At 41.6% G+C, this 27,800-nt stretch overlaps 1 protein-coding gene and 1 non-coding gene across 7 annotated transcripts in view; one reads left to right on the top strand and one right to left on the bottom strand.

Moving 5' to 3' along the window:
* ERC2 (ELKS/RAB6-interacting/CAST family member 2) overlaps positions 1-27,800 on the bottom strand; it is a 1,001,125-nt gene that overhangs the window by 850,767 nt on the left and 122,558 nt on the right. The gene's annotated exons all lie outside the window — the stretch shown is intronic.
* TRNAE-UUC lies at positions 17,569-17,641 on the top strand. Its single transcript has one exon. It is a non-coding gene; the product is annotated as a tRNA-Glu (tRNA).

Genomic DNA, 27,800 nt, shown 5'->3' with positions numbered 1-27,800 from the left:
ATTTTCCATTTACTCGAGCACAACAGTAAGAATATCGTATTTTTTAAATAAGAGATTAATCCTTTGGAGAAAGTCATATGTTCTTTTCTCATTGAAAAGGTAAAATTTTCAGTTCATGCTGCCAGAATGTTTTCTAGTATCCAACACATGGTCACACTTGGTTTACACATAGTAGCCCCTCACAGATAGGATAAAATCAGTTGACTGGAGCCATGAGCTAATTGTCAGAGACGGTCCATTAAATTCTTACGCTCTCTCTCCTACAGCTGGTAAGAATGTAAACTGAAACACCCTCTCAAAGGGCAGAGTGGCCATCTGGATCCAGAGACTCAAATGTGTGCCTTCCCTTTGATCTCCTGAGTCCATTCCTAGGAATGCGACCCAAGGAAAGCATCTGAAATGCAGGCAGTGATTTAGGTTGCAGAACATTCTTTGAGTTTTCTCATGTTGACGAAGTCTAGCAAACAACTGCAATGTGGAATACAGGAGAAATGGTTAAATAAGTTGTGGTTCAGCCATTTGGTGGATGATGAAGCAGAGAATAATAAAAATCCCATCTCTCACATATATTTTATGGTATGGGTAAATGCTTACTATAAAACATTGTGACTCAAAACTCTACTGCTATTAAACCAATTTTTCTAAAAAATAAAAATTCGATAAGTTGTTTTATCTTTACATATATGCATATCAAAGACTCTAAGGACATACTCCAAAATGCTAATTAATGAACAAAAATGCTGTCTTTGGGTACTAGAATTATTCTTTTATTTTCTTCTTTATACTGCATATTTTCCAAATGAATGTGTATTTTCCATCAGAAGAAGGAAAGATAATTTTTTCAATGAATGAATTTCAGAATCTATGTTCACCTTAAGGGAAATTGATTTGTGACATCTATACTAGTCAAATCATCCCAGAGAAGTGACAATTCATTAAAACACAACAAAACATAAAATTACAAAGAATAAGATTATCAGATCAGATCAGATCAGATCAGTTGCTCAGTCATGTCCGACTCTTTGCGACCCCATGAATCGCAGCACACCAGGCCTCCCTGTCCATCACCAACTCCCGGAGTTCACTCAGACTCACGTCCATCGAGTCAGTGATGCCATCCAGCCATCTCATCCTCTGTCGTCCCCTTCTCCTCCTGCCCCCAATCCCTCCCAGCATTAGAGTCTTTTCCAATGAGTCAACTCTTCGCATGAGGTGGCTGAAGTACTGGAGTTTCAGCTTTAGAATAAGATTATACACATTTCAAATTATAACTCCAGTCATTCCCAGGAAGCTTTTCCTTACATTTAGACTACTCCCTTTGACTGTAATTTAGAACCATGAAAAAGCTGGCTTAAAACTCAGCATTTAAAAAACTAACATCATGGCATCTAGTCACATCACTTCATGGCAAATAGATGAGGAAAAAGTGGAAGCAGTGACAGATTTTATTTTCTTAGGCTTTTCATCACTGTGCATGGTGATTGCAGCCATGAAATTAAAAGATGCTTGCTCCTTGGAAGTAAAACTATGACAAACTTAGAAACAGTTTATTAAAAAGCAGCAACATCACTTTGTCAACAAAGGTCTACATAGTCAAAGCTGTGGTTCTTCCAGTAGTCATGTACGGATGTGAGTTTGACCATAAAGAAGGCTGAGCACCAAAGAATTGATGCTTTTGAACTGTGGTACTGGAGAAGCCTCTTGAGAGTCCCTTGGACAACCAGGAGATCAAACCAGTCAATCCTAAAGGAAATCAACCCTGAATATTCACTGAAGGACTGATGCTGAAGCTCCAATACTTTAACCACCTGATACAAAGAGCTGACGCATTAGAAAAGACCCTGATGCTGGGAAAGATTGAAGGCAAAAAGAGAAGAAGGCAACAGAGGATGAGATATAGTTAGATAGCATCACCAACTCAATGGACATGAAGTTGAGAACTCCAGGAGATAGTGAAGGACAGGGAAGCCTTGAGTGCTGCAGTCCATGGGGTCGAAAAAAGTCAGACAGAACTTAGTGACTGAACAGCAACAACTTGTTTCTAATCTGAATCCCTAGGTGTCACAAAGTGCCTGACACAGAGAAATAAATGTTTATTTACTCTCGAGAGCAACCATCCAGTGAACTCTGAAAGCCATGGTTCCATTATTCCCTCAAATATTCTTATCCCCCTTCTTCTAGCAACAGTCCCCCTCTGCTTTGGCTAACCCATGCTCCCTCCTCTTGACTCAGGTGAGGCTGTCTGTCATTCACAGCCACCTGTCATTCACAGCCACCTGACCAGACACAAGGACAGTTCAAGAAGTGGAGTTATGAACCAAGTAGGGGCAAAGTCCTTCCTAAAATCAACATGGGGATACTGAGGGACAAAAGCACTTTCCCCCACTGCACCACACAGGCCAAATGCTCAGAGCATTTGGGGGCCACATTCTCCATATGAAAAGTCATATTAGAAAGCCATGTCTGCAGGAGGACAAAAGGATACTGACAAGAAGAGGGAAGGACAGCTGTGAGATAAACAGAGATAAGACAAGGGCTGCAGAAAGATGCCCAGGTCAAGAGGAGCAGAAACCAATGAAAGAGTAATCTAGAAGCCTGGAAACCCCATTTCCAGCTTTGATGACCTCATTCCTACAAGTTGGCCTCAGTTCTGTCCCTTCCAGAAATCGTGAGACAATAAATTTCCATTTTCCTTAAGCTGATTTGGTTTCAGTATCTCTGTGTAAAACCAAAACTGTCCTGATTTCTTTGCTATAAACATGAAATATTACATCAGAATCCTTAAGAAATATTACATAGAAAAAAACTACTGCTTTGTTTCTGAGAGATAAAAACCATGCCTGATAAACTTACTTACTTAAAATAGCTGAAAACACTTGAAAAGTTGCCAAGCTGATAGATACTGATGATAAAGTTGACAATAAAAATCTCTCATGAAAAATCTGAATGTGAGGCAAAGCTTATAGGATTGGGATATAAAAAATATATATTTATTGATAGGTAGCATTAATACTGGAGAAGGCAATGGCAACTCACTCCAGTACTCTTGCCTGGAAACTCCCATGAATGGAAGAGCCTGGTAGGCTGCAGTCCATGGGGTCACTAAGAGTCAGGTACGACTGAGCAACTTCACTTTCACTTTTCACTTTCATGCACTGGAGAAGGAAATGACAACCCACTCTAGTGTTCTTCCCTGGAGAATCCCAGGGACGGGGGGGCCTGGTGGGCTGCCAACTATGGGGTCACACAGAGTCGGACACGACTGAAGCAACTTAGCAGCAGCAGCATTAATACTAGCACATTAAGTTAAAATGTGATTTAGATTCTCTATTCAGCTAGTAAGACTATTTAAGATGCTCACAATTAAAGAACCAACTGAAAACTCATTTCATCTCAAGGTCCCACCTTCTTTACAGTTAGCACATAAAGAGCCCATATGGGACACATACATGTCAGGCACAATTTTTCCATGATTTCCCCTAAAATAGATCATGATTTTTGTTGTCATTAATGATTAAAAAAACTGAAGGGATATTCTGATAGGCAGCAGCTCCAGTGTGCACTGTATATAGACTGGAACATTTTGCCTAAGTATTATTAATGACCCATAAACCATAAGATAAAATGCAAAACCATGGGCAAAACACCTTAAGCTAATGGAGCCTTGTAAATCAGAAGGCAGTGCCTGAAGAGAAGTACACTGAGAAGTAAAAACACATATTAAAAATCCAAATCCATCAGGCAACAGACCAAAATGCCATCTAAATAATAATTAGAAGTTGAGTTTACGTAAGTTAGGGCTTACTTGAAAACTATATCTGAGGATAAAAAACAATTTTGCCTCTATCCTCCGGTGAGTCATCCTTCCATTCATTCAATCATTCATTCACTTGCTGAATGAACAAACACACAAAGTTTACAGCTATACACCAAGCATAGGATACCAGTGGATAAACAGAGTGGGTGGGCCTCAACCCTCATGGAGTTTACAGTTTTAAAATAGTTAAAATGCACTGAGTATTTTTTTTTTTTTAATGAAACAAGATTAAGCAATTTAAAACAGTTCACTGAAGCTGGGTTCTAAAGGGGAAGAGATGCTAATTAGATGAGGAAGAGTGAGGGGAGAGAACTCAGATAAAAGAACACCAAGTACAAAATCCCTGAGGAGAGGAGTAGGTGTACTAAAGGTACTTGAGGAATCTAGGAAACAGACAGCACAGTGCTGTGGGTAAGAGCGTGGACTCTAGAGTCAACGGACCTGGGTCTGAGTTCTAGCTCTGCCCAACATTTGTTAGCCAGGTGACCCTGAGTAAGTTTACTTATCCTTTCTGTGCTTCCTATTTAAAATAGGAATAATAATTTCTATACATTGGAGTTTTTAGAATAGTATCTCGCACATGGAAAAGTATTAAGTAGTATGGGTGGAACACAGAGAAAAGGTGAGAGTAGTGTGGGACTGGGACCAAACCACACAGGGCCTTGATGACAAGAAATATAAGCAGACCGAGTCTTTTTAAAAGATCCCACTGGCAGTTATCAGCGGTGTGGTAATGAATGGAGATGTACTAGTCGTCAAGTAAGAAAGTTTCTATGGTATGTGGCTGAAAAAGAAGAACAGATCAATAGGGGTAGTGTGAAGACCTTGGAAAATGTTTATATGACATTATTACTCTACATGTTTAAGATTTCAATTTTATCACCAATAAAAAAGAGAAAGCCAGATACTAACCCATCTATCTTTATTACTCTAACTCCTACTAGAAAAACACATGAACTGTTTTATATCTTCAGAATTTTAATAGGAGCATGGGAGGTATGGTCAAATGACAATGTGAGAAAAATAAATTTGCATAGACAGATACTTAAGGCAAAGTCTCAACACTAGGACCAGTTGAGCCTGGCCTTAATAGTGAGTGCATAAGCCAAAGGGGACTTAAGAAGTGCTTCAAGCTCCCAGATACATGTATTTTCTTCCACGTGTTTTCCTCCTGGAAAACAGGCTTTTTCTTTAAAAGAATGACTGCCAAAAGGCATGCCCCACATCTGCAAGCAGGAAGGCACATGTCCACTGTGCCAAACCACAGTTCCCATACTCTGGCTACCAGGTAAACCCCAGCCTGTCAGCACAGAAGTAAGAGCTCAGGTTATAGAGTTAAGGAGCTCAGATCCCAGGTTTGGGTTCTAGCTCTATCAGAGACTGGTTACATGACTCTAAGTTACCTAATCTCTCTCTAATCCTCTGGACCCTCATCTGCAAAATGGAGAAAGCAATTTCACTTGTCCCTAAGGGTTGTTATGAGAATGATTTGATATGCTATTTATAAAGTATTTCTCATATGGAATAAGCACTTGATAAATGGCAGTTAAAATTATCATCTCCGTGTGATTCCTGCAATGCCACCAAAACTGGGGATTAGAAGAGGTAGGGAAAGAAAACACTGCTGATAAATTGGTTACCTGTTTAGAAAAATTGGCCTACCGACTAAAATGGTGAAGATATACCCAACCCTTGCTGCGGTACTTCCACTCTTAAGTGTACACCCAACTGAGGCACATCCTATATCCACCAAAAGACAAGAACAATAAAGTTCATAGGAGTATCATTAGGGGGAACATTGACTGAAACTGCCCACCCTGGCCGGGCAAGATAGTAGTAGCCACTTGCATGAGGTATCTTACAACAGGAGGTCCTGTCAAGGAATGCAGAACAAACAAGCTACCACCAACTGGAAGAATTTGGAAAAGGCAAAAGGAAAGAGAAGACACCAGTTCATGTGTCCTACCAACCTCCCAGAATCCATCTCACTGGAATGCATCTTGGCTGAGCAATGTGCACACCACCAGGAAGGACCCTGAGTCAGAATGATTGGCTACAGACAACCGGGAAGCTAACCCCAAGACTGTGAGTCATGTGGCAGAGCAGTTTCCCCAGGTTCGCTTACACTGCTGCTCTCTGCCCAGGTGCCCATTCACAAAGAAATCTCTTGCTTTCTCAGCACGTGAGTCTCCTTGGAGAATTTATTTCCAAGTGTTAGACAGAGTATGCTCTTGGACCTGGGCTAGGACCCCTTCCTGTAACATATCATTCATAATAGCCCCAAACTGGAGATAACCCAAATGTCCATCAACAGTAGAATGGGAAAATAAATAATGAAATGACAGTATTTTATATGATAAAATTGCACATGGTCCCCAAAATTAAAAAAACAAAGTTATTCTCAACAAAAGGGATGAACTTCTGTGGGATTCTGGGGGAGAGAAGGACTTTCCTCCCTGAGGCAGCCAAGCTGCAAGGGTAAGTCTGGACCTTCTGGAGGCCACTTTCTCCAGCTGGGCAGAGGAAACAGTGTCAGCATAGGGGACAAGGCATGGCTGACAGAAAAAGCAAAGATAGCTGAGGGCTGGAGAGAAAAAAGGCAAGGGCTTGAGAGTAGTGCCTCAGGCCAACAGGAGCAGAAGCCAGCAAAGGCAGAAAAGGCTCTGAAAGCCTTGAATCCCTAGTTCTACCTCTGGTGCCCTGATTTCTGCAACTTAGCCTCAATTCTGTCCTTCCCAGCTATGCCAAGAAAAGATAGACCCATCTTGTGCTCAATTCTAATAACAAAAGTAAATAATATGCGAGAATTTCCCTTAAGGATTTCACAGTTTAATTAGGAAAACAGACATTCCAACAGATAGCTGCACAGCACTATAGGAATGTGAGCCTTAATCAGAATAGAGAAGGAGAGGGAAGGGTCAGGGAAGGCCAGCTGTGAAGTGAGACCAATAGAATAATTTGGATTCATTTAGGAAAAATGGAAGATAAAGGATGGTCAAGTCAACATGGGTGAGGGGCAGTTCAAACAAAGGGAGGAAGGTAAGAACAAGAATTAGTGGAAGGGTAATAAGCAGTCTGGTATTGCTGGAGTGACGTGTGGTTGGCAGGAGAACCCAGGAAGCTGTCATAAAGGAGCTGAGAGCCACTTAAAGGATTCTGGACTTTGTCATCTGGACAGAAAAGCCTTTGAAAAGCTTTAATCATTGGAACAATGGGGTCCAATTTCCCTTTTAGAAATAACAAGATGTTTTCTAAGTCCACTATCTGCCAGCAGGAATCTCTCTCTTACTCCCTCCCTCTCTCACCAGGCTCCTCCCACCGTAGCCCAACACTCTTATTCTCTAAAACTCCCACCAGCACAGACATGTTCATTTCTTGCATTTGTCACCCTATGATGTGAACAATAGGGACAGCATCAGCTAATGACAGAAGCAGCAGATTAGCTGTCCTGAGAGCTGGGTTCTAGTCCTGCCCCACCATTATCAGTGGAGAAGGCAATGGCACCCCACTCCAGTACTCTTGCCTGGAAAATCCCATGGATGGAGGAGCCTGGTAGGCTGCAGTCCATGGGGTCGCGAAGAGCTGGACACGACTGAGCGACTTCACTTTCACTTTTCACTTTCACGCATTGGAGAAGGAAATGGCAACCCACTCCAGTGTTCTTCCCTGGAGAATCCCAGGGATGGCGGAGCCTGGTGGGCTGCTGTCTATGGGGTCGCACAGAGTCGGACACGACTGAAGCAACTTAGCAGCAGCAGCACCACTATCAGGCCTTATAACCCAGGGTGAGCCAGTCGTGCTTTCTACTCTATCTCCTCTACAGGCAAAATTAGGAACTAGGAGATCAGTTCTAGATATCTCAGAGGGCTGCTGTGAGAAGTGTTTTACAGTGGGTCAAAAATCACATCACCAGCATCATTGAACCTGCCACAGGGCTTTAGAAATACTGGTATCCTTAGGCAAAATAGCATCAAACAGCATACTTTATTTGTTCTCTTATTAATTAAAAGTATATAAATTCTATCATGTGGCAAACATATATAAATATGGCATCCAAATTTTATTTAAAATCAGTTAATAAGAATTTCTCATATCTGCCCATATCTGATATTATATTTGAGGTAATTTATTTTTATTTCATTGTTTTTTTCTCTAATATGGACAGTATTAACTAGCACTAAGAAGATATATCTTGTTGGATACCTAATACGTAGCTCAAAATGAAAAATGAAAACCATGTTAAAACACTATGAAGATGCAAGACTTAGAAAAAAGAACACAGATACCCCAACAGTGTTCTCTACAGTTAATAAGACACTGGTACTACAGCAGGGTATCAAAATCCCTGAAGAAGAATCACATGTTTCCTGAAATCAGGTAGCAATATTGCCTCTAAGATGAAGCTGCATGAATCTAGTGAGAGAATCATTGAAGTTTGAGGATTTTTTTAATCTAACTAGTTTTTCAGTTCAGTTCAGTCACTCTTTGCGACCCCATGAACCGAAACATGCCAGGCCTCCCTATCCAACACCAACTCCTGGAGTCTACCCAAACTCATGTCCATTGAGTCAGTGATGCCATCCAACCATCTCATCCTCTGTCATCCCCTTCTCCTCCTGCCCTCAATCTTTCCCAGCATCAGGGTCTTTTCAAATGAGTCAGCTCTTCACATCAGGTGGCCAAAGTATTGGAGTTTCAGCTTCAGCATCAGTCCTTCCAATGAATAGTCAGGACTGATCTCCTTTAGGATGGACTGGTTGGATCTCCCTGCAGTCCAAGGGAATCTCAAGAGTCTTCTCCAACACCACAGTTCAAAAGCATCAATTCTTCAGCACTCAGCCTTCTTCACAGTCCAACTCTCACATCCATACATGACCACAGGAAAAACCATAGCCTTGACTAGACGGACCTTTGTTGGCAAAGTAATGTCTCTGCTTTTTAATATGCTGTCTAGGTTGGTCATAACTTTCCTTCCAAGGAGTAAGCGTCTTGTAATTTCATGGCTGCAATCACCATCTGCAGTGATTTTGGAGCCCAGAAAAATAAAGTCAGCCATTGTTTCCACTGTTTCCCCATCTATTTGCCATGAAGTGATGGGACCAGATGCCATGATCTTAGTTTTCTGAATTTACAGAGCATATATTTTGTGCATTATTAATTGCCTTGGGGCAAGTTTTCTTTTAACGGCATATAATAGTCTGACAACTGCCCACAAGGTGGCACCAAACTCATGCCCAGAAGACAACCAAGGGAATTTTTTTTTTCAATCGTAAATCAGACGTTCCAAATACTCAACAGATAGCTTCCTTTATAGCTTATCCCCAAGAATGAGCCACATTTATAGATATTAGCCTCTTCCCCCTATATGATACAAAAGTTAAAATCTATTGCCGCCTACAAGAAAACTTAAAGTAGACAGACCTCCTCTCAAGATAGATCTGTTCTACTTCTGTGCAGTTTTCAACAGAAAAAAACCAAAAGTATGTAACTCCTAAAAATAAATGTCCCATTTCTAGGGGGAAAAAGTCTGAAACTAACTTAAAACACTGAATGGTACCCAGAAGTTGATCATTCTTTCCTTTGTTTTAAACTTTATTTAGTTGAGTTTAGATGAGTGGATATAAATCTTTAAAGACCTGAATGTTATTTAAAAATTGAAACAGAATTGCAATCAATACTTAATGTATCATGGTTATTTTTAAAGAGTGAGATCTATTCTTGGAGACCTTCTCTCCTTTCTATCCCCCTCCACTCTATTCCATCTTACAAAGGCTGTTCTAAAGTGAACTGGTCCACACCAGGATAGAGCTCTCGGAAACTCTAATGAAAGTCATTCTGGGAACAGACACAATGCATCACTGTTGGGTTAGGGGATGTTTCTGCCAATTAAAAACAGCGCACTGGGCCTGAGCCCCTGGGAGCCAAGCTTTCCATTTCGAAAAAGCAGAGGTTGTACAGAGCTTTATATCCTCAAAGAGCCAGTTTCCTGTTAGCGTGAAAAGATGAAGCTATCTGTTAGGAACAGAGCACCCGCCACACAGAAGGGGGACCATCTGTGAAGGGCTTGTGTCAAGAGTTCACCAACCTTTTACCAAAAAAAAGAAAAGAAAAGCTAAAAGAACAAGGTAGATAAACATCATTCTGAGACCACCAAGCTACCTTTCATCAAGCAGCATCCCACTGGGCATGCCCAAGAAGCTTCTCGGAGCCTGTTAGCAATCATGAGTCATTTGTTCAGCCTCCAGAACATTGCTCTACCAAAGAAACATCCTTAACTGCAAGTCCTTGGTTTCTATATATTTGTGATTCCTGAAAATACAAGGTAAACTTCATGTCCACCTATTTATGTTTCCTAAGCAAGGCACCACACACCCCTAGACCACATGCAAGTAGTTTGAGGTCTCAAGGACAAAGCGTTCTGGGAGCTTTGTGAAGGTGCTCTCTGTAGCCAGCGTGATCCACCAAAGCAGACACTCCCACAAGCTGGCTGGAGAGGCAGGGTGGCAAAGGGAGGCAGGGGTGTGACTGCATTAACAATGATCATAGAACCTGCTCGTTTGACACTCTGCATTCTGCAAACCTGCAGTGCTGACCCTCCCACGCTGCCTCTTTCTCCACTTGAGGAATACACTACTCTAGCGTCTCAGAACACAACTGTCTTCCAAGCAATCTCAGCGTGGGGCAATCTGGCTGACGTTTTACCTCAAACATCCTAGATCATTTTTAAAATGCTGCAACAAGCCCTTTCTTTTCCCTGATTTTTAAACCAACAGTGTTTCTTACTGGCATGACAGAATGGAGAACAAATTCATACAATAATGTAATAACAAAGCACATATCACTTCTTTTAATTCACCAAGCAATGCAAAAACCTGTAAGAATTTAACAAGGATATAGCATGATGCAGTGATGCAGCTTTGATTAAAAGAGATAGAAAATTACCATTCATTAGACATTTTCCATGTGCCAGCTACTGTGGTAAGCATGTGTAAGTTTTCTTTTAAAATCATATTTCATAAATGCAAACTTCAGAAGGATCCATGACAAATCCCTGAGTGTGCCCTTCTGTAGCATTCAAAACACACATTTACCGCCATGATGACACAGAGGTTAAGCAGCCCTCGCCACTGCTCTCAAAGGACTCACACCCTGGAGGAGAACCAGTATGAGGCTTCTGTGAGGTATGTACCAGGTACTGCCAAGGATAGGGTGATTACTCATCCAGGCATTCTAGATCCTGCCTTTATTAGAACAATGCTTAATTGATGAAAGAAGAATAGAGTAGAATACACAACTGAATAGACTGGAATAGGAAAAAAATCAGTAAGAATCTGAGAAAAGATTTTCCATGGGATGAAGAAATGATCTCTCACATGAGGATCCTCTCTTAGCTCACAAAGGAAAAATAAGTTCTCTACGAAAGGGGGTGTTTACTTCAATGAAGTTCAAGCCCCTCAGCTGTCTTTGCCTGATCGCCCCCATTCCCTTTGCCTCTGTTCCCATTCAGGTCCTAGGCTGACCACATCCCTACCTTTACAAGCACTACCAGGCCAGGCCACACCAAGCTTTCTCCCCTCATACCACATGCTCTTTCTCCCTCCAACAGACTTATGCTGATTTGTTTTTAAGGAACCACCTCCTTTATGCAGCCTGCTGAGCTATACACACACATACCCCTCCACACACACATACACAGGCTTTGTTGGTTAGAAGTTTCAAGTAATCACCTCCTTTATGCAGCCTGCTGAGCTACACACACCACAGGCTTTGTTGGTTACAAATTCTAAGGCCAAAATTTCCCCACTAGGCTGTAAACTCCTTGAAGGAGGGGCTTTGTCCTGTTAGTTATTGTGTCCCCAAAGCCTGTAACATGATAAGTATTTAATAGATAATTATCAAATTATAGAATTTTCATTTTTAGATAACTTGACTTTCTCCTCCAAAAGACTAAAGACTCATAGAAAACCTAAAGTGTCTGGCTTCCAGAAAGTGTACCAGAAATTTTCAGTAAATAAGTAAACAGTAAACCTCAGGCCACAAGACAGAGTTGTCGAAATTACTGTTTCTTATTGTAAAGCACAACTGCTTCAGTCATCTCCAACTCTTTGTGACCCTATGGACCACAGCCTGCCAGTCTTCTAAGCATGGGATTTCCCAGGCAAGTATACTTGAGTGAGTTGCCATTTCCTTCTCCAGGGGATCTTCCTGACCCAAGGATCAATCCCACATCTCCTATATCTCCTGCATTGCAGGTAGATTCTTTGCTGCTGGAAGAGCCCTCCTTCTCATTGTAAAGTGGTTTTTTAATAACAAATTCTCTTCTTTTACAAAGTCTTATCTTTGTTAGCTTTGCACATTCTGTTGTTTACATTCAAATGCAAGAGTAAAGACTCCAATAACAACGAAGAAAGGATTACTTATTTCAATAATCTTATCTGTTGAAATTTAACATTCTTTTCCCCCAAAGAATACAATGCATGATCCCCAGCTCCTAACTCAGCTATGCCTGTGATACAAGGACTTGTAAGAGTAAATAGACAGAGTGAGGCAAATGGATATTTCAAATACCACATAAAACAAAATATCCTTTTACATTTGCAAAATAAATATCATTTCATTGCTCATATCTCCTGGATAAAGTGGCAAGAAGGAAAAAAAAATGAAGAAAACAAACATAAGGAGAAGACCCAGGGTCTTGCAGAATGTTTAATAACCTGGGTTAAGCTGGCCACTTGAGACTTTGAACACAATCAGGCCTCCAACGTTTGGGCCAAAAGCCCTTCCCTCCTCCTCCTCTTCTTCACCCGCCCTGATTAGCACACTGAGGGAGCCAGACGGCAACACGCCTTCATATGGTCTGTTGAGGAGAAAGCTCACAATTACTGTAACCAAATGCCCTAATGCCTGTTTCCAATAAATGCCTGCACCATCGCTCTAAAGGAAGAGCCAGGAGCTTCTCCCAGCTCCACTCCTCTACCTCTGCCCCTGCACACCAGAATCTTAAGAAGTGGTAGGGGAAAAACATCATCCTTCAATAAAAGATGAACATTTACATCAATGTACAATGTGTTGATTATTAAAATAATTTAAATTATTTCCTTAGTTGATTTTTCTCTGTTATCCAGCCACTCCTTCACATCATTAACCCCAAGTAAATAAGAAATTGGGATTGGAGCATTTTCACTAATGGAACATCAGTTGATTCCATGGTGCCCTTGTGATAGTGAGTCATTCATTCAACAGTGCTGAGTGCCTACTATGTGTCAAAGGTTATTACATTTTACATTCTACTCATCTGTTAGATGTTTCAAGGACAGAGACATGTACTCCCAGTTCTAAGCACTGTGACTATTACAGACATGAAGAGATGTACAACACACCTTCAATGATTGGGTCAACAAAATCCTCATGGGATGTGTTGATGAAAAGCACACATACCAGCCAAAGTGCCCAAGCATTCTCCTCAAGGCCACTAACAGCACCAGACCACATAGCAAGGATCCAGCTTAACTTTCTCTAAAATCAATGAAGCCTGAAAACAGTTATGCCTTTCATGTGTTTTATTCAATTATTCATCAGTAGCTTTTATTGAATATCTATTAATGGCAACCCACTCCGGTATTTTTGCCTGAGAAATCCCATGGACAGAGGAGCCTGTGCGCTACAGTCCATGAGGTTGCAAACGAGTTGGACATAACTTGACAATTAAACCACCAGCACCACCACCGCCTGGAGACATAACACTGAGAAAGAGAGGTATAGCCCAACCCTTGTTGAGCTCACAGTCTAGGTAGAAGAACAACCATCTAGCTAAACATTGCCCAGAAAAAGCAGTAGAGGCTATGGAAGTAAAACACAGGTGCTCTAATTCAACTGAGACAGGAAAATGGAAATGACTGGTTTGTGCAAACAATCATTTGTGTGGTGAAAGAGAAAATGGTACTGGGGGACTGAAGAGTTGAGGAAGAGTTATCTAGTTCAAAAACAACATGGCATTTATACAAAAAGGAAGACTACAGGTTTGGGGAGAGAAAGAGAACATGAAGAAAACTGTCTAGAAAGTAGCAGAGAGCTCAGCTGGAAGGTTCTTCAGTGAACTTTTATGGGAGAGTGTGTGAGAACAGTAAAGAGGCATCAGAGTATTAAGACTTCTGCTCTCTTAGAGAACCTATTCCCCACACGCATGCCCACACTTAGGAATACTATGACACAGTAGGGCAAACACAGCATAAGTCACTGAGTTTGGAGGCTCTGACTGGCTTCTGGGAAACTGGGAGCCATGAATCACTTGCCTGTAGCTTGCGCCAGGTCAAGGGGAGAAAGAAAGTGACCTCATATAGCTTTCAAAGCCTGGCTCTCTTTATTATTTGGAGATTTACTCCTCACCCCACAGAAAGGGCAAAACCACCCAAAAGGATATTACCCCAGAAGAAGAATCACTGGGCCACAGGATATAAATATTTTTGAGGTCTCTGAAACATTTTCTCCATTTCATTTTGGCTTCTTATGTTACTAAAAATATCTATGGAATAGAATTTAGTGTAACATTTTAAATAAAAAAGATCCACTATGCCTATAAAAGAGCTGCCCTTTTTGAATTTGCTAACAATATTTTTAGAAACTACAATGTGATCTCCATGTCTGTGTCCATATTTTTTAAACTTCTACTTGCTAACTAGAACATTTTAAAAAGTGATACTGGCCAACATTAACATTCCTCATCCTTTCATAAGATCATGACAATAAAAAAAAATAATAATGATTTTTCACTAATATTGATTAAAAAGTATTTTGGTCACCTAAACCAGTGTTGAAAAATAAGGTCTTCGATTGTTAAAGTACATGCTGCTGCTGCTGCTGCTAAGTCACTTCAGTCGTGTCCGACTCTGTGTGACCCCATTGACGGCAGCCCACCAGGCTCCCCCTTCCCTGGGATTCCCCAGGCAATAACACTGGAGTGGGTTGCCATTTCCTTCTCCAATGCATGAAAGTGAAAGTCAAAATGAAGTCACTCAGTCGTGTCCGACTCTAGCGATCCCATGGATTGCAGCCTACCAGGCTTCTCCATCCATGGGATTTTCTAGGCAAGAGTACTGGAGTGGGGTACATGCTGCTGCTCCTGCTGCTGCTGCTGCTGCTAAGTCGCTTCAGTCGTGTCCGACTCTGAGACCCCAGAGACGGCAGCCCACCAGGCTCCCCTGTCCCTGGGATTCTCCAGGCAAGAACACTGGAGTGGGTTGCCATTTCCTTCTCCAATGCATGAAAGTGAAAAGTGAAAGAGAAGTTGCTCAGTCGTGTCTGATTCTTAGCGACCCCATGGACTGCAGCCTATCAGGCTTCTCCGCCCATGGGATTTTCCAGGCAAGAGTACTGGAGTGGGGTGCCATTGCCTTCTCCAGGGTACATGCTATCCTCCCCTAAAAAAAGAATAATAATGGTAGCTTAGTAATGTTTGTTATTGAACTTAAATTATTTTGCCCTATATTTATTTCATAGAAATAATTATTTCTTATTTTAAAGTAAATCATTCCTCAACAATTACAAGTATTCAAGTGCTAGATATTCTGTGAATTACCTGCACCAAAGAGGAATCAAAGTTCAGAAACTACCCTCAAGAAAGTGACCATCTAGTAAAGAGAACCAGGCATGCAAGCAATTGTATTTAAAGTGTTAGTCTATGTAAAGAAGTGTGTACAAAGAACAAAGAGAACATTAAGAAAGAAACATCTAAGTGCATCTGGGAAATTCAGAAAGGGCTTATAGAGGAAGTAACTCTTAAGCTAAAACTTAAAGGACTTAAAGAGAGATGGACAGGCAGATTGAAGGAAGGTTTTTCCAGGCAGAGGACATTACAGGGAGGTCGGTGAGGACAGAACACACAGAGGGTACACAAGGAGACTGGGAAGGCTGTGCTATGCTTGCCTGTCATGCTGGGGAGTCTGCTTTCTCTCGGGCTGGCACAGAATCCATGAAGATTTCTGAAAATCGAAGGGACATGATCCAATTTAGGTTTCCTATGTATATGAAATGCGGGTAGACTGGAATAAGATTTAAAAAAGAGTGAGTAGTTAAAAAATAATAGTCCAGGTGAGAGGTTATACATCCTGAAATAAGACAATACTGCTGGGAATCAACAGAGAGGTATACTACAAATGGTATTAAGGAAATAGAAGCCAAGAGATCTGAAAACTGACTGGATAATGAGAGCAAGAGAAGATAGAATGTAAAAATGTGATTTCCAGGTTTCTGGCAAGTAAATTTAGAGTTGTGCCATCCTATGACATCAGGAACAGAGAAGCAGCAGACAGGACAAGGAAGATAAGTTTCGGCCGAACACTGTAATGATTGGGCTAGATTAAAATAAACTATAGAAACTGACAACCCCCAAATATCAGTGATTGAAATCATAAGGACAAAATTCTCATTTATGCTACATGTCTATTGTGCTTCAACAGACCTCCTTCTGGGGCACAGACTGATGGATACCCTGCCGTCTGGAACACTGCTTGATGCAAGAGCAGGAAAAAAGTGTGCTAAAGATTCATACCCTGACAATTAAATACTTAGGCCCAGAAACAGGACACATCACTTCCAGTCACAACCTATCGGCTAGAAGTAGACATATGACTGTGCCTAACTTCAAAAGGGAAGAGAAGTTTCAAACGTCCTGATGTAGCCCAAAATAGTTCAGTAATAGAGGAGCACTAGATATCTGTGGTCATCAGTCATGTCCATCGGGGACATGTTAGGTCTGAAGCACCAGGGAGACAAGTATGCTGTCTAGAAGGCCATCCTATATGCAGGCTGGAGCTCAGGAAAAGTATCAGGGTGGGAGACACTGACCAAGGAGCTACAAGAATAAATGTGAAAATTCTAGTTCTCAGGACATCTATGTGAAAATGAATTTCCAAGGTTAACTGGTTCACCCAAAGTTACAGAGCAGCATGAATACGGTGGCACCAGGTCTCCAGGGGTCTGACTTCAAACTCAACATTCTTTCAGAAGATGCCTCTAGTGGAATGTCTTATTTGGATAGACTCTGTTCAAGCAGCAATTATCTGTTCAAGAAAGATGGCAATATCTCAATTTTATCAGCAGGTCCAAAAAATCATGCATGTTTGTCCATTCTCTCAGAAAGCCAAGGTAAATTTTGGTGGCACTCACTCACACTTGCACAATGCCTTCATTTTTTTTTTAACATAAAGATTTATCCTGTGTGTCTGGTTTTTGTAGTGTCAGTTATTTTTCTAAACTTGTGTGTCATGCGTGCTAAGTTGCTTCAGTTGTGCCCAACTCTTCGTGACCCTATGGACCAGAGCCCACCTGGCTCCTCTGTCCATGGGATTCTCCAGCATAAATACTGGAGTGAGTTACCATGCCCTCCTTGAGGGGCTCATCCAGACCCAGGGATCAAACCTGTGTCTCTTACGTCTCCTGCACTGGCAGGCAGGTTCTTTACCACTAGCACCACCTGGGAAGACCTATGTGTCACGGACTTCTATTTTAAATCAGAACTAAAATTTATACTAGAGATTTATAATAGAAATTTATACTAGAGAAGAAGTCTGCAAATTTTTTTGCTAACCAAATGGGCATGGCTGTATTCCAATAAAATCTGACTTATAAAAACAGCCAGCTAGCCGTATTTGGCCCACAAGCTACAGTTTGCAAACTTCTTCACTACAGGACAAACTTAATTAATAACAATACTACATAGAAGTATATTATGAGTAAATACGTAATTAGGGACTTCCTTGATGGTCCAGTGGCTAGGACTTTGCACTTTCACTGCAGGGGTCACAGGTTCAATCACTGGTCAGGGAACTAGGATCTCACATGCCTCATGGCATGCCCCCCCCAAAAAATCACTAATTTGGAAATTAGTAAGTATTGTACAAGATGGAAATCTGGAGACTACAAGAACAAACAAACTCTCTTAAATTACATTTATAAAGCTGGAACCATGGATTTTTGTGCAGCACTTCTAAAGCCCTCCACAGTCCAGTCTCAAAGTTCTATACTTAAAAACTGAGCCCGTTTTTAAGCTGCTACCTCTCACCTCCAAACCCATCTTTCCATACCATTTCTGTGATGCTAGGGCTAAGAGTCAGATACGACTGAGCGACTTCACTTTGACTTTTCACTTTCATGCATTGGAGAAGGAAATGGCAACCCACTCCAGTGTTCTTGCCTGGAGAATCCCAGGGACAGGGGAACCTGGTGGGCTGCCGTCTATGGGGTCACACAGAGTCGGACACGACTGAAGCGACTTAGCAGCAGGGCTGGGGCTTTGTGAACTATGCTTCCACTTTGTTAGCTGCTGTCTCTTAGGCTGTGCCCATAGAGTGCACTAGATGGAACCTACATGCTGGAAGAGGGAGGTGTGAGTTGTTCCTTCCTGTCTATTACCTATTGGCTTCCTGTTCCTGTGGCTGGCCTAGCCCTGCTTCTTCACTCCAGAAGCTGCACTTCCTTTCTGTGGTAGCTGCTGACTGAATCTAGTTAGCAGTCTTTCTGGAACCATTATGTCCCTCATGGACCGCCGTTCTATCCTGCCTCCTCCTCAGGTCCAGGTCCCAGCCCTCCACCCCTCACCTGAGCTCATAGATGCCATAATACCAACAAGGCAGTACCATCTCTCAGCGGTCTGGGTACCAGGCCCTCAGCTTCCTTCTTCTGAGCTCAGAGGCCTCAGCACCGGCCCTTACCTTGAAGATGGGAGTTTGGTCCCACAGGGCCCCTCCACCAAGCTTCCAAATTTTAATGATCCCAACCCCAAGAGTGGCAAATGCCTCCTGCAGCTGCTACTTCCACGATGCCTCAGTGTCTTCTTCTTGTCTTTTCAGTTCTTCAATATCTGGTTGATATTTTTTTGTATTAAATTCTCTCTGTTAAAATATTTAGTGTAGTTTCTGTCTCCTGACTCAACCCTGATACAAACACAGTTCAGCAATTTCAAAATAACTCTAATCTTCAATTTTGTTTCTTAAGCACTATGAAGTAGACACACAATTCTGAACTTTCCTTATAATCCCATCTGCTGCTCTCAAATACTACAGCTGCTCCCATTCCTGACTCCTCGAGAGTCTCCTCTCACCCTGAAATTCTTTCCACCCTTAGCTTCTCCTCTGGTCTCTTTTGTCTTCCTCCCCAATTCCTTTCCTCCTAATTGCCCATCACAAAATCCCAAGAACCAGTCTGCCAAAAAGAACGAGTCTCAGAAAGTGACAGAACTGAGGCACTCGGGCTCCTTTCCTCGTGTCAGAGGTACAAACCGAAGTGCCCACCATGGGAAGGAGGGACAAAGGATTCTCGGTGGCCACACATAAGAACTCCAGGACTCCAACCTCATCACTGTGTATGTGCAGTTTTGAAACTACATTCAGCCTCAAAGTCAGGGACAACTGGAAGCTGTGGGGTCAGTGGGAACTGCAAAGTATATACCTTTCAAGATTTTTTATGAGAAAGCTCTGAATTTTTTAATGCTGGCTCTTTACCATTTTGTGCAGATTAAATGAAACTTGCCTAATCCTGCCTGCATGCCCTGTTTGCTACCACTGCACTATGCTAGCCCCAAATGCATTAGGCATATTCCATTTTTGTCAAACATTTGATGATAAAAACTATTTTTAATAGTTATATACAGAGCTCTGAGTTATTACAGCAAACCAAAAATAGGATTCTTTTCCCTGTTACTTTCAGAGTTATCACCAAAATGAAAGAAAGCAAGCAACAAAGATAACAAGTAGTATCTTCTGGTAACTTAAACCCTCAGAAAATCTGGGATTCAATTTAAAAAAATTAACAGAATAAAACAGCTCTCTAAAACAATACTTTCAAAGTTTATTTTAGAAGGTGGTAGTGCTACATTATTTTTTAAGTAATATTTACAGAACAGCTTGTTCTAGAGTTCTACATGACACAAATAGAGTAAGCCTGGTATACACATGCCAAAATGGTGACAATGAAATTAGGGCTTGATCCGGTGGTAAATTACCGTCTGCTCATCTCAACAACACCTAAGGCTCCGAAATGAAGAAGGCATCATTTGAATAAGCCGTCCACTTGGGTATACATAAGGGCACCCACCCACTTACCTCTCAAACCCCCCATGTACAATTACCCAGTCTGCAAGAGAAAGACACACTAGCTCTATAATTATCAGATGTGAACTAAAAAATCATGCCCTTTTAAAAGCTTAGCTACATTTCCCAGCCACACTTTACCAACCTCAGAGCAAACTCCAAAGCAGTATGATGCCTGCTGCCTATAGTCTAATAGCACAGACCAATGTGAAATCTACCTGCTGGGGGACCAAGCAACATCAGTAATGCTGATAGTGGCTGGGGCGGTGGGGAGGCGGGGGAGGGCAGGGGGTAAGAAGAAGTTAATTTCTCATTCTTTATTCCAACATGTCCCTGTGAGTTATACCTACAGAAGGAAACCATTACAATTTCCTGCAGCCAACTTGTTTTTTCTACCTCCATAAGTGTTTACTGTCAACTACCATAAGAACAAGCCCACCTAAAATCTAAAACCTTACTCTCCTAGATCCAGAGAAGAGCCCTAAGATGCCTCCAGAGTTCATATGGTTGGCAAAAAGGCCATGTCCTAAAGACTCCTTGGAGATCTCCTGTTTCTTCAGTCCACTTACTTTTTTGACAAAAAATTCTAAATAGCCTGTTTGATTTTCAAAGTTTACTGATCAAATTTCTATTTGGAAATTTCTACATGGAGACAAATCAAAGGCACTTGGGGACAAAAAAGGGCTATATGTATATATATATATATTGTGAAATGCCAGGGCACATGGTGAAGGTACTCAATGTTGAAGACAAAGGGAGACATGTCAAAGAAATGAAAAGGAGTGCATGAGCCCATCACTCAAAGTGGGCCTTAAAAAGACAGTGTTACTGGTTGAAAGGCCAGAAGAGACTGGAGGCAGGTAAAAGAGAAGGCAGAAACAGGCAACATGCTCAGATCTACAGGAAAAGAACCAATATGAAACAGCCTGCTGCTGCTGCTGCTGCTAAGTTGCTTCAGTTGTGTCCGACTCTGTGCGACCCCACAGACGGCAGCCCACCAGGCTCCCGTCCCTGGGATTCTCCAGGCAAGAACACTGGAGTGGGTTGCCATTTCCTTCTCCAATGCATGAAAGTGAAAAAATAAAGTGAAGTCACTCAGTCGTGTCCGACTCCTAGCAACCCCATGGACTGCAGCCCACCAGGCCCCTTCGTCCATAGGATTTTCCAGGCAAGAGTACTGGAGTGGGGTGCCATTGCCTTCTCCAATGAAACAGCCTAGAGGAGCAAAATAACATGCTTCTCACAGCTAGTTAGAGTCACACCTCAGGTTTGTTTTGGGCTTAGGCACGTAGGCTCCAAGCCTAGCGCTTCACCTGCTTTATTTTATCCAACCCTTTCAACTACCCTGTGACCTGGGTATTATGTCCATTTTATAGATAAAGTTATAGGCGCGGCGAGTTAAAGCCAAGGTTACTTGGTGAGGAAAGGGCATACCCAGAATCAAATTCCAGGTCTGCCTGGTTCCAAAGCCTGTCCTGGGGAGGAAAAGGAGAGAGGAAGAGAGAAAAGAAAAATGATGATACTATTTAGTGTGCGAGGTACCCATCGTGCCCCTGACTCTGCATCTACCGCTGCTCTAGGAGGGACCACTTACTCTAGCACAGCACCTGGCCCAGGTCTACACTCTCTGCCTCTAATTAATGAGTACATGTGTCTTTCCATAGTACAATTCCATAATGTAGGTACTGTTTTTCTCAGTGTACAGCTGAGGAAAACACTATTATTTACAGCATTTGGTCTAAAAGGGGAGGGAAAAAACATCCCCAGAGAAAGATAAAACCAGGAGCTATTCTGACAGGCCAAACGACTGCCCTTGTCAAAACAACTGATGGAATACAGGGAAGGAAAATAAAGCAGAACTAGAGGATGTAAAATAACAGACATTTTGTATTATTTCTTTTTCTTTCCTTTAATATTTGAAATAACATAACTTGCAGTAAGATAAGCAAAGGAAACAGCTCTCTTTGCAACAAAATCTCATTTATGGACCAAATTCCTAAAAAGTTTACCCAGGACAATGATGCAATGCATCATCACTTGAAAGAAAAGAAAGAGATATTCAGAGACAGAGAGAGACAGAAAGAAAATAAAACTAACAATCCAGAAAATTAGGCAGCTCATTATGTGTTCTCTTCCAAATTTTGCAGAATCACACTTAAAGTGACAGATGTGAAGAGGAAGGAGGTTCACACTCAGAAAAGCAGAACTATTTTGGGGACGTTTGTTAGAAGAGGTGGCAAAGTACCTGAGAACTAGTGCACAGTCAGAGCTCTGGCATATTCATTCATTCATTCATTCATTCATGTACCCATGCATGCATGCAACAAACATTCACCACACCCTGACTACCAGCCTGACTCACCAACAGCAGCTGAAGATACTGTGGGGAGTCAGACATAGTGCCTGCCTTTAAAAAGCTCACAATTTGCTGGAAAATTTCAGGCAAGAAACAAGTTAATTGATTCTACCCTTAGTATAGTATATCCAAGGAATTCTAGGAACTCTGCCTAGGGGAGCAACAGCCAAGGAAGGTTGCTCAAAAGTGACATGTGATTCCTGAAGGGAGGGATAACCAAGGAAAGAAGTGAAGGGTTGGAGAGGGTGTCAGGGATAGGACTTCACAGGCCATGGAGAGATCTTTCCATTTTATCCCAAAGAAAATGAAAAGCCATTCAATGTTCATTATTAGGGGAATTACATGTCCAGATTGGCGTTAAAAAATAAAAACCTCGAGAAAATTGTAGATAAGACTGGACAGAGGTTTAGATTGAAGAAGAGGAGGTAAGTCAAGAGACTACTACTGTTGTCCAGGTTGGAAATACAGAAACCTAAAACACAGTTGAGATTGGGGAATGAAAAGGAGGGAACAGAGTCAAGAGACACTTAGGGGAGATAATCAGTAGGAATTGGGGATCAATTTGGACAGGGGTTAGGAAGAGTCATGGGTGACCTCAAAGTGTGTGATTTGGTTGTGGTGAGGCTGGGATATTGGAAACATTCCCTAAGAAAGGAACACAGGATAAAACTGGGGGGAAGATGACAAGTTCTGACTTGGACATACTGAATTTAAAGTGTCTTTGTCTGGTGAGAGCTTCTAGTCATCTGTGGCCTCTATATCATACTCATTGAGTCATCTATTGCTACATAACAATATCATACACATTTAGTAGCTTCAAGAAACATATTTGTCTCACAGTTTCTGTGGGTCAGGGGTCCAAGTGTATTTAAGTAGGTTCCTCTGCAAAGCTGCAATCAATGTGTCAGCCAGGGCTGGGTTCTTCTCTGAAGCTCAACTGTGGAAGATTCCATTTCCTAGCTGATGTGACTGTTGGGAGCATTCAGTTCATTGTTGATTGATATCCACCCTAGGCTCCTAGTCACAAAGCCCTGTCCATAGGCATGGACAATATGACAACTTTCTTCTTTAAATCTAGCAAGAATGAGTGTCTCCTTGAAACACAAGCATCACGATCTTATGTGACATAATCACATGCATACCATCACCTTTGCTGTACTTTACTGACTAGAGTAAAGCACAGGTCCTCCCTCTTTCCTCTTCATTTAAAGATAGAGGATCACATTAGGGCATGAATCTAGGAGGCAAGAGTCATGGAGGCCACCTTAGAGTCTGTCCACCATGGTCATTTTCATTTGGTCTCCAAAAGGTGGAAACCCTTGGGCCTTCTTTCTTGTCTCCTACACCCTCAAGGCCTAAGGAAATAGATATTGAGTGATATACAAATTTAGATTCACAACCCATCCATCCCTCTCAATTCAATCTCTTCTATGAAATCTTTCCAAGGAGGCTCTCCTGTCCCCCTGCCCCACTCCATTCTCATCTGATAGCATTTAAAATGTAAACTAATCGTTTCCAAAATTTGAAGGCCAAAAATTGCATACTCTACAAAGAATAATAGGTGCCATTTATTAAATGTATTTATATTTTATGTATAAATAGATAATTTATTTATTATCACAATTTAGCACTCCCTATGTTGTTGCTCTGCAGTCCCCCAGTCATGTCCGACTCTTTGTGACCTCATGGACTGTAGCACGCCAGATCTCTCTGTCCCTCACCATCTCTCAAAGTTTGCCCAAGTTCATGTCCATTGCATCAGTGATGCCATCCAGCCATCTCATCCTCTCGCACCCTCTTCTTCTGCCCTCCATCTTTCCTAGCATCACGGACTTTTCCAATGAGTCAGCTGTTTGCATCACTCACTATACTGGAAACCATATAGGCAATATCTCATTTAATCCTCAAAATGATATATTAAGTGAAGTGCAAATAGTATTTCTATTTTATAGATGGGAACATGGAGACAAAGAAAGGACAAGACACTTAACCAAAGTCATATAGCTAATTAAGTGGTCTGTTAGTCGCTCAGTCCATGCAACCCCATGAACTGTAGCCTGCCAAGTTCCTCTGTTCATGGAATTGTCCAGGCAAGAATACTAGAGTGGGTTGTCATTTCCTTCTCCAGGAGATCTTCCTGACCCAGGCACTGAACCTGGGTCTCCCACATTGTAGGAAGATTCTTTACCATCTGAGCCACCAGGAAAGCCCAATTAAGTGGTGAGTACTGGGTATTCTGACTCCAGACACCACACTCAAAACCAAATCAGGCACTTAAATATAACCACGTGTACTTTTAGGATCTACTGAATGATAAAATAAAAAATAACCCAAAGCTACTTAGAGTTCAATAAATATATTTATAGTTTTTTCCAAAAATAGAATCTATAAATATTTACAAAACATAGTACATACATGTGCAAAAGGTCATTCCCTCAACAATGAAGATTAGCAACCATTTGCAGAGCCTCACAGCCCTCCCCACACAGCTCCTCAGCTGGACACCAGGAGCTCCTACCGTATTCCTTTGCTACTAGCATTATACTCTGAATCAGTGGTTCTCAGCCAGCAGTGGTTTTGCCCTCCTGCAGACAAGTAGCAATGTCTGAAGACAATTTTGATTGTCATGACTAGGGAGGGTATGCTATTGGCATCTAGTTTATAAAACTAGATGTTTAGGGATGCTGCTAAACTTCTTGTAAAGCACTGGGCAGACCCTATAACAAGAAATTATCCAACTTGAGAAACCCTATTGTATTTCAATACAAAATTCCTTTGTTTTATATGTATTTGTCCTAACTACAAGATACACGTATGCTATCAGAGCAGCAACTATCTGAGTTCCTCATCACCCTACCTTTCCCACTCTACACCTGAATTCCAAACATGATGAGTGTACAAGAGACAGGAATTGAAATTTATTTCCAAGATAGAATAGGCTTTATTTCTACAAGAGTGATTTATTCAATGATTAACTCATTTCCTCCAAAGCAAAAGCTTCTAGTTTGAATTTACTAAAGGCTAATTTACTTCTGGAATTAACACAGCTTTACCCAGAGCAGCCTCTGGCACCTGTGTATCTGAATTAGCAAACAATTCCCTGGTTTATACAAGTCAGATAAAGGAAACAATATTCAAGATAGAGACCAACAGACAAATAGATCCAGAAGCATCATCAAATGTCAAGAACTAGAATGTGTTTATGTCCTAAAGCAATTATTCACCCCTTAAACATATGAAAGGCAAAGACATGCAAATGAACCAGCTTCCAAAAATGATTCTTTTTATTTTTTAATCACAAATCATTGTGAAGGAAGAGAACAGTGCTCTAAAGCAAGTCAGATGTATTCACTGAATGATGAAAAGAATCCCTCTTTTTGTTAACACAAGTAAGAATTGTGTATCTACTAAGTAGAAAATACATTATAATTTTAAGAAGGCGAAGAAACCATTATTCTATATTCAACATAAAGAAATCTAAACCTGTACTCTAGACCATAAGTCAAATGACTATTTCAATTAATTTTCTACCAAGCAGGAAACCACCGTGCTGTGTATTTCCACGTGTCTGTGAGCCAATCTCAGGGTACAGTTCAGATTCTCTTTCGCTCTCAGATAAACAAAAAACAAGTCCATTGAACCCCAAAATAAGTTAAAACCTTTGGGACCACACTCACACTGCTGAGAAGACTCCAAAATTGTTCCATCTGCTCCAGCACTATACTTACCACAGGGGAGCTGATGAATCAGACTGGACAGGGCCACACGGGTCTCTGAAATTCCTCAGGAGCATCTTGATTACACCCAATTAGTGAGGCCATAGACAGAAGCCCAGTGACTCAGACAGCCTTGAAACCCAGCACAATCAGCAGGGCTGGAAAACCAAGGCCATTAGCTCCTGCTGTTTTCCACCTCTTAAAGAATCAAACCCAAGCTGGTTGTGAAAGACAATGGCCACTCTGTACAATCAACGACAGATTATTTTTAATGGGGGCAGGAGAGATTCAAAGCAGAGGGAGACTTCAAAATCACTAATCATCACATTTGGAATTCTCTGAAGGTTATTCTTTGAAACAACAGATCTAACTTCTCGAATATATTTTTCCTAGGCACATGCCTAAGCACATGTCAAACAGCATCAGAAAACAGTAATGAATGTATGTACCAAGGCCTGCAATAAAGTGGCCTGGGTGAAGCCCATCTGAGCATTAGCCTCACTGACAGAGGTCAGTGAACTCATGTGAGTGGATTGAGTCCTTGGCTAAGATCTGATTTGGAGTCTAAGTAGGCATCTAGTTGGCATATGCCTACACCCTGTCATTCATTCACCTACATTAGCTGAGCATTTACTCACACATGAGGCCTTTTTTCTGACTTTTCCTTCCTTTCCTGTATCTTCTCACTCAGATTCTAAATTTTCTCCACTTGATTTAGTGACCTGAATAAGTTCTACCTCCTCAAAGAAGCCAGGCCTGACCAACTCTAGCCAACATGACCTCACACTATTCTCTGAATATGGAATATCAGGGCAGCAGTTTATGGAGCTCTTATGATGTTCCAGGTACCATGCTCAACTCTTTATATATAACTGACTTCATTTAATTTTCCTATGCTGGGTATATATCACTTCCCTCACTTTACTGAAGAGAAAACTGAGGCTAAAAGAGAAAAAGTAACTTGCCTCAGATGACACAGCTAGTAAACAGTGGAGCCGATGTCTGTCTTGGGCACTAAATCAGGGCTCAGTAAGTTCTGTGAATGGTCAGATAGTGAATATTTTAGCTTTGCAGGCCAAATATTCTTTGTTGTAACCTCTTAACTCTTTCTGCCATTGTAGTGTGAATGCAGTCACAGGCTACACATTTAAAAATGAAAAGAAAAAAAAACATTCTTAGCTCACCAGCAATATGAAACCAGCTGGTCCACATGCCTACACGAAACCTTCCCTTGTGTAAAGTCAACGGGCTATAAGCACCTTGGCAACACCCTCCCCACTCCAGTGCACATAGCCTCAGACACACAGTAATAGCAAACTGCACTAGGAGCTTGTTAGAAACCAGACTCTGTCCCTATTTCCCAAAGACCTCACAAAAGCCTTCCCACCAAGCAGGGGCCATCACTATTCCCATTTGAGCTGATGTGCTTCAAGAAGTAAAGGAACTTCACAAGGCTGCCCAGCTGGTTAGGTGTGAGCTAGGATTTGAACTCGGACAGTATGACCCCAGAGCTGCATTTTCCACCTTCACAGCCTGTATTTGCCCAGGTTCACTGAAGCTGGAACCCACACCTCTTCAGTGTGACCATCCTGAATCGAGTCCTAGTCTTCTGGCTCCTCGGCTACCCATGTATATCCACAAGAAACATGGGGCCACTGCAGCCCTGGCTTTTCAAGGCAGGTCTCACAGGGAATACCACTTCTCACCACTCTGAACAAGCAGAAAACATTCCTAAGGATAACTGAAGATCAACGGTCATTTAAGAACACTTGATTTCATATTCCATTGTCAAACTTTAATGAGCCATTACATTCAGTGGAATGACT

This window comes from Bubalus bubalis, chromosome 21 (genome assembly GCF_019923935.1).
Source record: "Bubalus bubalis isolate 160015118507 breed Murrah chromosome 21, NDDB_SH_1, whole genome shotgun sequence".
NCBI lineage: Eukaryota > Metazoa > Chordata > Mammalia > Artiodactyla > Bovidae > Bubalus > Bubalus bubalis.
This window is presented reverse-complemented; position numbering and strand designations above follow the sequence as displayed.